Raw genomic sequence first — 12011 nt, forward strand, 5'->3', positions numbered from 1 at the left:
CTGTGGGAGCTGGGTCTGTTCAGCCTGGAGGAGACTGAGGGGAAGTCTCTTCAATGCTTACTAATGTCTAAAGAGCTGGTGTCATGAAGATGGAGCCAGAGCCTTTTCAGTAGTGCCCAGTGACAGGACAAGGGGGAGTGGTCACAGAATGGAACACAGGAGGTTGAGCTGAAACTTAAGGAAGAGCCTCTCTACTGTATGATTAACAGAGCACTGGAACAGGCTGCCTGGAGGGTCTCTGTCTCTAGAGACATTCAGAACCCATCTGGACACCATCCAGTGCAGCCTGCTCTAGGTAAGCCTCCTCTGAAAGGGGATTGGACTGTGTGATCTCCGGAGGTCTCTTCCAAATTATAACATTCTGTGAAATTACTTAATTGGGTAATTGGATCCTGTCTGACATAATTTTAGTCAGGTTTGTGAAGCTGCATTTGGAAGATACCTTATTCCCCGTATAGTACAGCTTTCCAGGTGATAAGATGGGGAGATCTTTGAATGTGATGAGCTACTACATGTGCCTGAGCCTTTTATAATATGTAATTTCAGAACAGTTCCTTCCATAAGCATGTGAATGCTTACCTGAGAACCAAAGCCTTGGCCAACTGGTAGCATGCTAAGTAGAGTGCAATATTATGTTTGGAATAGGTGGCTAATGCTTGCAGGAATTTAGATGGGGACACCAGGATATTAAAGCTCTGATATTTTGAGGGAGAATGAGGTGGTTCCATCAAGGAATGTATAGCAGCAGCCTTTAAAAATACAGCTGTAATAATTATCTTTTGATCAAATGGTCTAATTTAGAGTTCAGCTTTGTACAGGTCTTGCAGAAAGGGCAGCTATGTCTTAACCACAGAAATGTTTTTTATAAAAAAATTAACATGGCTAAATGTTCACCCATAAGTCAGAATATTCTCTTGGTGCTAGGATCTATATCATCTTCATGGAAACATCTCAGTACTTAATTTTTGAAAGAGATTCTCATTGCTTTTTTAAATGTTTTTAGCTTTAGTGGGTTTGTGTTTAGTAATGTTTAATTTACTGTGAAGTATCTCAGTGGGACTCAAATTTGGTGCTTTATTATGATTTACTATAGGCCATAATTTTATATCTTTTTCCATCCCCACAGTCTTTGAGTATTTTATTTTATAATATAGCACAAACTATTTTCTGACCTTGAAAAAACTCATGAGATAATGTTTAACTCAAAACAGTTAAAAGTATGTCTAGCTTCTACTCATGCATGTTTCACTACATTTTTTAAGTGATCAATGAACCTGATTTTTTAAAATTCCAGTTATAATAATTATTCTGTTATTGAAAAGCTAAGTTTAAAATTGTCTTTTGATTGCAGAGAAGGCTACCTGAGTGTGCTGGCAAGTTCCAGAACAGCTGCCATTTCGAAAGTGTGAACGGAAAGGATATTCTCTACTCCCTTTTTTAAATGGTGAGTTGTTCAACTCCTACTTAATATACCTTGTCGCTTAATTTGCATTTATATGAATGTACTACAGATAACTTTGCAAATTGACTAGAGTCTGTAAGCTGAGGACCAATGAAGTTGGGAAACTGTCCAGAAGGTTTTGAGTTAGCATTGGGAAGGAGGTTTATGTGTTTGTCATGTTGAAGATATGCTGTACTAGTCCCTGAAACAAATGTTGAAAGCACAGTTAGCCCAGGAGACTAATTTAAACACTAACCTTATTGTGTAGAGACCAGAAATAAATTTACTTTGTTCATTGTTGTTTGTGATATGTTGGATTTATAAATTTGCATGTTTTAATCTCTTTTACCTTGTATAATCTGTACTTTGCTGATACATAGTTTTAGACATTTAAACTAAATATGTTGAGGTTAAATGTTTAACTGTTTTGTCTCAAGGAGCAGCAAATGATAAAAGATTTATATTAATTGATATTAAACTAGATTTGTGGGGAAAGACCCATGCTTCCCAGTTTGTCTGATCTTAGACATGCACACCACACATTTGAGGCATATCTGTGCTGATGGAAGAGTCTGAGAGCAGCTGTGTAGCATTTCCTTTCCTTCACTGTGTGACAGAAGATGTGGGCCATGCTGAGTGGTGCTAATGAAGGGCTACTGCTAAAGTGCAGGCAACTCCATTAGTGGAAGTAAAACTGATTATTATAATTTCATTTTTTTAGGGGGCTGCAGCTTGTCTGCTTCTGCACTGGAAAAGAGAAACCTTTTGAGCAGGGGAAGGAGCTGGAGAGCAGGTTTGTTCTTCCTTCTGAGAGGATGAGGAGTTGAAAATAGTATTAGCTACTAGTAGAAGAGACTGTTTTCTTTTTGCATTGCCCAGCACAGTGCTGCCTTTGGCAGAAACCACGGACAGCCTTGCTTCAAGGCCTCTGAAAAAATCACAGTATGCAACAGTGTTTTAGGATACTGTTGACTTTGCCTGGATCCTAGACCTGACCCTGGGCATAACCCTGATTCTGTCCTCTCAGCTAAAATTCACATCTGCTTATTTTACTTTTGAGTTCTGATTTTATGCTTGATATTCAGGTTGCTTATCAGGATACCCATTCAGAAAGAGGCTGCACCTTAAGTTAGGAAAAAGTCAGAGGAGTTCTGGAAAACTCCTCTGCATGCATGTGTTCACAGTATCAAGTAAGAAACTTCTATTCTGAGGAATGAAGGGATCAGGAAGCAATGTGGTGTACCCAGAATGTGAAAGTTACAGTAACAGCCTTTAAAGGAAAAGGATGAAAGAGAATCAGTTCTTTTTCACCCTCCTGCCAGTCCTGCAGTTCTGATTAAATGGTAAGTTAACCTGATGGTTAGGTACTTGTCAGGGTTGAACACTGGCCCAGCAATTAAACTGAATAACAGATGCTCTCTATTAATCCCCCTCCCCTTCCTGATAAAGAAAGGAGAGAGAATAAGGGAGGGAGACTTATGGGTTACACAGCTTTAATGAAACAGTAATGATAAAAAGGAAATAAAATTATGAAATATATAGAAATATACAGGAAAATTGATACCATGTTCCTCCCCTCTTTCCACCAATAACTCTCCCGTCACCACCGAGGCTGCAGGGCAGCCCTGGGAAAGTCCAGACTGGAATCCTGTAGTCAGCAGCAGTAGGGAGCTGGAGGCAGGAACACACAGATTCAGCTGGCATGGATCAGGAGCACAGGCAGGTGAACAGACAGAATACTTCCAGGATGCTGAAGCAAACAGGGACAGGTGAAGAAGGAAGGGCTTGACCCTTGTGATCCCTCAAATTTATACTGAGTATGATGTGTATGGAATTATTTGGTCAATTTTGGTCATTTCTCGTGTCTGTTCCTCCATAAGAGAGGGTTTGCAGGTGTGACCTCTACTCCTTTTCTCCTTCTGGAGGGCAAAATGTTCCTCAGAACTGAGCAGTGTCCTTGGTTCTGCACACCAGTCTCTAGCAGTAACTGTAAACATTGAGCTTTACCAGTCCTAGAAGCAGACACCGACTGAGAAACTTGTTAATGTCAGCAACTGCAACTCCTTAGAAGAGATTCAGCTGAAAGCAAAAGTACAAGACAGAAACTTACCTTTATCCTGGCTGAAACCAGGACAGTACTGAACCTGGAAAAAGATCACTTGCTGTAAATTTCAAAGATGGAGGAAGGGAAAGCAAGTAATCTGCAAAAAATTCTTAAATCAAATTAACATAACAAACACTGAAAGTAGGCTTCAGCAATAGATATTAGATTAGCATACTGTTTATTATGCAATGAAACTGAGATTTGTTCTTCTTAATATATATATTTACAGGTGTCCTGTTGTCACAGAGATGTGTGTGTGTATGAATGTGTGTGCAAAGTTTTCTGCAGAGGCTAATCAGTACCTATGGTCACTTCAGTAGCTGCTTTTAAGACCCCTGATCTCTCCAGTATCCAGTCCCCAGACTTACAGCCTCTCTAGTAGCTGGCTTTACAGAACTCTTCTCCTGCTTTTGAGATTAAAAAAAGTCACAGCTGTCATATCTTTCATATCTTGTTAGTGTGGTTTTTTTGGTTTTGTTTTGTTTCTTTGCGTGCTTTTTGGTTTTTTTTTGGTTTTTTGTATTATTATAAGCTTAATTGTTACAGCACTGTTTTATTTCAGGTGCATTTCATACTGCATGAAAACATTATTGTTTGCTTTTGATTATGGGAAGTTGTAGAGATTAATTGTTACATGAATAGGAACCTAGGCTTAGGAATATTTTACCTATGGTGTATTTATTCATAAAACTTCAAAAATTATTTTGAGATATTGCAGGTCATGCTCCATAAAGTGTTTCCAATTATCTTCTGTTTGTGCAAGTTAAGCACAATTTTCACATAGAGTTTAGCTGAAATGTATCTAATGCTTCATTGTCTGGAGTTCAGGGTAGCTAATGGGTAGTTAAAGACAAAATGCTGAACATGACAACAATCAGCCTTTGATGTAAAAAGAAAAAAAACAAACTAATTTTAGTAAACATGAATTCTGATATTTAAACAGTGATCATTTATGGGTCACAGCCTTTCTAATAGGATATGCAATTTGGAAATTCTGCTCAATAAAATAAGCTTGTTTTTAAAAAAGATTGATTTCTACAGAAATGCAGTATATTTAAATTTATGCTTTGAATAATTCCACTTACAAATCATAATTAAAAATTTAAATTACTTAATTCTTCTGTTTTGCATGCATAGTAAAGGCATTTCAATTTTAAATCAAGTAATTATTTTGTAACTTGGACTGTAATTGTGTCTTGTCTTTTCTTGCTTCTCTGGACTTCCTAGAGTGTTTTGCTAATATAAATGCCCCCAGATACCACTTTTAGGTATCTGTGAATGCTGCTGATTCCTTAACATGCCTGTGGAAAGTAGCATGCACTGGCTTTTCTAAAGTTGCATTGTAATCCTGCAACTCTAGACTACAAGTGTCTCCCACAAAGAAAGAGAATGTGTAGTCAGGAAGGGGCTCCCAAATGCAGGGCTTGAAGGGGACCCCGATGCTTCCCAACCCAGGTGTTAATTCACTAGACCTGCTGGAGAACTCCTTTGTCACTGTGTACAAGCACTTTTAGGATAACCATATTTAGAGTTAGTTTGGGATGTACATTTGTTGCATATTGAGTTACACGTTTTGAGAAAAGATGTTAAAATTATGTTTGTGATTGCTGTGTGGATACGACTGTTCTGTCTTTGGAGATACTTTTTTTTTTTTATGAAAGCAACTTAAATATTTTTAATCAGGGTTATTTATTTATTCATAAAGACTTTTGGCTGTACTATCTGACACTTCAGTCACATAACCTGTATTCTTTGTGGTGGCAAATTATAGAATGATTTAGTAACTTAATAATTTAAAACAAACTGTTAGGAAAGGTTTTCTCTGAATTTTCTTCAGCAGACTACAGTTTGCATTTTCCCTGAAGGAAAGAGGCTTTTCAGAATAGCAGAGAGTGAGTGGAGCTGCTTGCATTTTCTATGAGCTATTCTTGTTATACTAGAACAGGCTGAATATTTGAGTTCAACTCTTGCCTTTCTAGGGTTAAACTCTGTTCGTGGTGCATTTATTTACATCTTGACTGCATGGAGTTGAGGGACTCAACATTTTAAAATTACACCATGGCTAACTGAGCTTACCAGTACCCAAGGAGGAGTAATTTGGTAAAACCAGCACCAGTGCTGTGAAAGCCTTAGCATGCCCATCATGTTTCAAGAGTGTGATATGAATGCATACAGAAATACTCTTCATTATCACTGCCTGAGACCAGGAAATTTAGTAAGACTTCAAAACTGCAAATAAATGCAGTCATTGGCCTCATCTCTGAACTTTTTGTATGATTGGCATCGTACCAACTTCCCTTCTGAATTGTGCAGCTAGTGCATAGGGATCTGCTTGAAGGTGAGGTTTAAATCTTGGTTGCCTGTGCAATGGTTAACTCGATCGGTTTCTAAATTTAACTGGTGTAGTTAAATTGCTCCTTGAACTGTGTGAAGATAGTCTCTAATGGCTTATTTTTTAAATTTTTAAATTTTTGGTTTTTTTGCATGTGTGCAGCTTGTCTCTGTAGGTGACTTTGAGTATTTTAAAAGTGTCATTAAGAGCAATGTTAGCAAGGTTACAGAATTTGATGGGTGGTGTGGAAGGTAAAAAAAATCATGGGTCATAGTATGCCAGGTTGGAAGGGACCTCGAGGATCATCTGGTTCAACCTTTCTAGGTAGGAACATGGTTTAGATGAGATGGCCCAGCACCTTCTTAGGCTGAGTCTTGGAAGTGTCTAGTGTTGGGGAATCCATCACTTCTGTGAGGAGATTATTCCAATGTCTAACTGTTCTCCTAGTGAAAAATTTACTTCTGATGTCCGGTCATGGTTTGTCTGCAAGTAACTTGAGTAACTTGTCTGGAGTAACTTGCACCCATTACACCTCATCTTCTCCATGTGACTCCTTATAAAAAGGGGGTCTCCATCTTCTGGGTAACCACCCTTCAAGAACTAGAACATGGCAATAAGGTCTCCTGAAAGCCTTTTTTTTCTCCAGGTTGAACAAACTCTCTTCTTTCAGCCTTCCCTCATATGGAGGCTTCCCAGTCCATTGATTTGTAGCTCTTCTCTGGACTCTCTCCAGGCTGTTCACATCTTTTATTGTATAGTGGAGACTAAAATTGAATTCAGCATTCCAGGTGTGACAAGTGCTGAGTAGAGTGGGATGGTGACTTCTTTGTCTTGGCTGGTGATGCCCTTGTTGACGCAACCCAGCATCCTTTTGGCTTTCTTTGCTGCTGCAGCACACTGTTCACTCATATTGAACTTGTTGGCCACCAGGAACTCAGGTCCCTTTCCACAGAGCTACCTAGCCAGGTGGATCCCAGTCTGTGCTGCACTCCTGGGTTATGTTTTCCCAGGTGCAAGTCTGTACACTTGTCCTTGTTGAGCTCTGTAAGGTTCTTGTTAGTCCACCCTTCCAGCATGTCCAGATCTTATTGTTGAATGGCTCTCTTTTCTGGAGTGTCTTCACTTCCCCACACAATTTGGTTTTTGTGGCTCGGTCAACATGTATGTGCTTAGTGTTACCCTGTCAGTCCACAAGAAGTCTGGTCTTCGGTACAGTTGCCCAGGTTGTGCTCAGTTTGTGATTATCAAAGAGCCTCAGGCAGGGTGCCAAGAGCTGCTCCTGGAGCCTGGTCAAGTCATGGCCATGGCAATAGCAGTTCTCTTTTTGCTCAGCAGCCAGCTGAGCAAGAAATTTATTTCTTTTGGATTGTGAGACGTCATGAGCTCAATGGGATTTGAACCAGTAATTGCATTTCACAGGAGACTGTTATCAACAATGCTGAGATGGAACCAAGTTTACAGTAAGCTCAATCTTGAATTCTGCATCTTTGTTTCTGTTTAAAAAAAACAAAACAAAATAAAAACATCCTGGACATCAACATTCTAGGATGTAATTTTTTCCCCATTGTTTTTACTTCAGCATGTTTAGGTTCAGAATCTACTTACAGAAGAAAAATGGACATCTGTTTCTAGCAAATGGAAAGAATTTTCATCCAGTATGGAAAATATTTGGAGCAAACCCATGCAAAATTCAGGACTAACCATTGTGGATCCACAGTTGGGAAAATTATAATTTGGAAAAAAAAAAAAGGTGTTAATTTCAAGCTGCTTTCTTTGGTTAAGGTCACAAAAGACTACGTTCATTAGGATCTAGATGGTTGCCCTTTTCTCCTACACTTTAGCAATAAAATGAAAGCCTGTTTTTATAAACATTTATATGACTCATTGCAGTATAGTAGCATTGCAGTATACCTTTTCTTGTAAAAAAATTAAATATATAAAAAAATTTATAACCTCTACAGCTTCCTAATTTTTTCTGTGCAGTTTGTGTATTATAGGATTAAACAGACTATCCTTAAACTCTGTTCATCTGGTTGCATGTACATAGAATCTTTATGTAGTTGCCTGAGCTATGCATTTATACTTAAAAAAACAAAACAAACAAAAAACTAAACAAAAAACCAACAAAAAACCTGAGAATCACAATATCATTTAATATCAAGAATCTGTCTAGTCCACTACTCCTGCTAAAGCAGGATTGCCTGAGACAGGGAGAACCCTGTCTCATTCTTTTAGTCACTTCACTCTCTTGAGAATAAGTCTTTAGAATGTCTGACTGCAAACAGTCCTAATAAAAAAACCCAATTGGTTAAGACAAGGTTTTGTACTAAATAGGCCTTGTAGGCAAACACTGGAAGGTAAAACTGCTGGGGAGGGATGGGTGGTTTGGAGCATTAGTTTATGCCTCTCCTCTAAGTTACCAGTGCCTCCAGCTCTTGTTGGCCCAGCTGACCAACTTCTAAAGTCACAGTGAGACCCAACATTGCCCAGAGCAAGGTGTGCAGAGCAGAGTCCAAGCTGAGAAACTCTTTGGTAGAGGTAGGCAGATGCAGGATGTGTGTGTGAAGGGCACAGCAGCCTTCTGTGCTGTGCTGGCAGCTGGAGTGGAGAGTATGGAAAAGGGACTGGTGCTCCAAGTGAAGAAGTGAAAGTGCTTTCAGTGGGGCTCCTATAAAAGAGGAAAAGGATTTAAATTGTGGGAACAGCATGTTATGATCAGGCATCAGCATAAACGTGAGCAGATTCTCTTCAGGTGTTCAGCAGATGTTTCTCTCTGAAATGATGAAATAAGATCAGTTCAACATGTACTCTATTTTATGACATTTATTGTTAAAGTAATGGGAAGCAAGTAAATAAATGTTATGTTCTCTATGAATTTTAAGGAATAAGGTACTTAAAAGAGTTCTTGGGGCATGACAGATGCCTCTGTTAGCCAGAGGAATAAATCTGTAAGAAATGTCTATTTTCTATTCAGTAAGATTTTTGTTGACTGTCTCAGAGTTTGCTGCAATCCTACATGGTTTGGGGAAATATGGCAGTGGAGGGTGACAGAAAATTGCAACAGCTCTTGTGTTTTAGGTCTGTATTCATTTCAGTTAGAAGGTGTTAGAAAGACTAGGCTTAAATCCTCTTTCTGGGACAATATTGATGTGATTTCTTCTGGAAAGCATTTAGAATCTTTCAGGTCTAATTATCACACTTTAGGTAGTAACTTGTGCCTAGCTTGCAATTCACTTAGCCAACTAAATGTTGTAACTGGTTGGAATGGCATTGGCTTTTGTGTTTATTTTTTTGTTTTGTTTTGATTTTTAGGTTGGGGTTTTTTTTTTCTTCTTTGTACCTAAGTAGATTGAGTGCTTTCACTATCACTTATGTGGTCTCAGCTGGAGGTCAGTAATTCCATGAAGTACTTTGACTTTTTTCCTTCAGATTATATTTCTGCTCACTTCCATTTGACTCCAGCCCTGGAAGCAGCTCAGCCAGGAGCAGCAGCTATAACAGCAGAAATGTTGAAACAGAGAATGTGGTGAAGAATCCATTTAATTAAATCAAGAGGTGGCTGGCTTTGTTGTGCTGTCTTAAAAAGCATAACTTTAAGTGGAGTGAATCCTAAGGCAATAACTGGGTTTGCTTCTCAGAAAGAAACATAATTCATCTTGTGGTTGAATCATTTGTTGCTAAGTATTGGTGTGATCTAGGTCCAATTTTTGATCCTTTTACAGGCCTTGCACACTGGTCAGTCTCATCAAGTAGCTTTGTGCCCCTCAACTGTGCAATTGAGATGCTGCTTCTTGCTTTTCTCAAGTCTGGAGAGTAAATTTAACTGTGCAAATACTGTAATAACACAGGTGTTATGCAACCTCACTGTAACAAGCTTTCTGATGCTGCTTTGCAGCCTCAATGTCACCCTTGCTAGGTCCAGGCAATCTGTTCCTCCTTCAGTGGGTTTCAGTTGGCTGCTCTGCCAGGGAGTTGGTATGTGGTTCGCTGCCAGCCTGTGGGGGGAGGAGATCCTTCCCAAAGTGCTGGGTGGCTGAGTACATTATAGGGATGGAGAGGACAGAGGAAGCTCTGACTCATGAGCATAGAGTATCTTTATTCTCTCCTTACCCATGAAGCTTTTGTTTGTAAATACTGGAGGCAGCCACAGTTAAACAATGCTCTGTGGCAGGTTTCCAGCCTTCAGATAATTGTTTTTTTCCGACCAGCATTTGTGTCTTTTCCTGCTTCTTGTTTCCTTGCTGAAACAACAGGCATTTTAAAAGGTGCTATTGGTTTAGTTTAGGTTCAGGATTGTGTTTGTGATGCCAATTCCTCAATTGTTGAGAGTATGAACTTTTTTCCTGTAAGTCTAAAACTGAAGGGTGCTCTCTTAGGAACATACCTGATGGTGTTCAGCATCTAATGGGCCATGAGGCAAGCAGAGAACTAGTTTGGAACAAATACCCCTTTATCCCCTATCAAAAAGCAGTGTATAAGACAGCCACAAGATCATCAGCATCAACTATTCTGCTCTGCAGGTCTCTCTGTTCCTGTTGTACCACACAACTTACTAATAAAGTCCTTAAGGTTAGTTATCAATTTCTTAATTCCTTTTGAAGTTTTTGAACAGAGGTTCACAAGTGGAAAACCTCTGATGGATGGTGCTGCTCTCTTTCTTGTGAACTCCATGTGTTTTGTTGAGTTTTGCTTTTATTATAAGTTTTATTATACTGTATAATACCATTATAGTTTTTTTCTCTCAAGTCACCCACACTTGGCACTGACCAAAAGAAGAGAATTATAGAGATAGTTGTTAATCAACATGATACTTCCAAATGGTCAATGTTAAGTTATGAAATTTCATGGACTCTTAAAAAGATATGCTTACATTGTACATGAAGACAGAAAGATTGTGTTTGTGAAAGGTTGCACAAGGGATATTTAACTGCATTGGTTTGAAATACTGGAAGAAAGCAGACTTGAAGAATTATGTAATGTTATAGTTGGTAACCTCTTCATTCCCAGTAATCTTAGTTAAGATTGGATAATTATAGCTGGAAAAAAAGTTGCTTAAGCCTCTTTTTAGTGACTGATTATTCATGGTAAGAATGCTGCTTCTTTCTCCTCTCCATTCCCCCCACCCCCCTTCCTTGAAGCTGGTTTCTGGAGCACTTGTAACCTGCCAACTCCATGGAGATCTGTTGATAAAATGCCAGATTTCATGGAACACAGCTTTTCAGCCTTCAAGTCTTGAAAGGGGAGTTTTAGAGAGGACTAACTGCTGTATTCCATCTGAGGCTCTCTATGTTTTTATAGTATCTTATTTGTCTCACAATGGTAGTTCCTGTATGTGTAACAAGAAAATCTCTTAAATGCTGCAGATTAGGTTTTGTAAGCCAACATAGCTGTATTGAAACATAGAATCACAGAATCATAGAATGGCTAGAGTTGGGAGGGACTTAATGTTTTCTTTAAGCAATCAAGGCATTTATTGCTGTTAACATTTACCACAAAAATTTCCAGGGATGGGACTTCCAACACCTCTCTGGACAACTGTTCCAGTGTCTCACCACCCTCATGATGAAGAACTTCTTCCTAATTTCCAATCTAAATGTACCCTCCTCAGTTTGAATCCATTCTCCCTTGTCCTATCACTACCTGACATCCTAAAAAGTCCCTCACCAGCTTTCTTGTAGGTCCCCTTTAGATACTGGAAGGCTACAATAAGGTCTCCTTGGAGTCTTCTCCTCTCCAGACTGAATAACCCCAACTCTCTCAGTCTGTCTTCATAGGAGAGGTGCTCCAGCCCTCTGATCATCCTTGTGGCCCTTCTCTGGACACACTCCAGCACATCCCTGTCTGGGCTCCAGTACTGGATGCAGTACTCCAGGTGGGGTCTCACGAGAGCAGAGCAAAGGGGGAGAATCACCTCCCCCAGCCTGCTGGCCTCACTTCTCTTGATGCAGCCAAGGATCCCATTAGCTTTCTGGGCTGCAAGTGTACACTGATGGCTCGTGTAGAACTTCTCATCCGCAGCACCTACAAGTCCTTTTCCTTAGGGCTGCTCTCAAACCAGTCACTGCCCAGCCTCTCTTAGTGCTTGGGATTGCCTTGACCCAGATGCAGGACCTTGCACTTGATCTTGTTGAACT

The 12011-nt window shown here is 39.5% G+C and overlaps 1 protein-coding gene across 4 annotated transcripts in view; it reads left to right on the plus strand.

The window, feature by feature from the left end:
- WASF3 (WASP family member 3) overlaps positions 1–12011 on the plus strand; it is a 69577-nt gene that overhangs the window by 18967 nt on the left and 38599 nt on the right. For 2 of the 4 annotated variants that reach the window (XM_071736291.1, XM_071736316.1), the window contains exons 2-3: positions 1352–1444; positions 2163–2234. The gene's annotated coding sequence lies outside the window, so the exon portion shown is untranslated. Of the gene's footprint in view, positions 1–139; positions 296–1351; positions 1445–2162; positions 2235–12011 lie in introns of those variants that run through there. The other 2 variants (XM_071736299.1, XM_071736308.1) reach the window with 2 other exon arrangements.

This window comes from Heliangelus exortis, chromosome 1 (genome assembly GCF_036169615.1).
Source record: "Heliangelus exortis chromosome 1, bHelExo1.hap1, whole genome shotgun sequence".
In the NCBI taxonomy this organism is placed as follows: Eukaryota; Metazoa; Chordata; class Aves; order Apodiformes; family Trochilidae; genus Heliangelus; species Heliangelus exortis.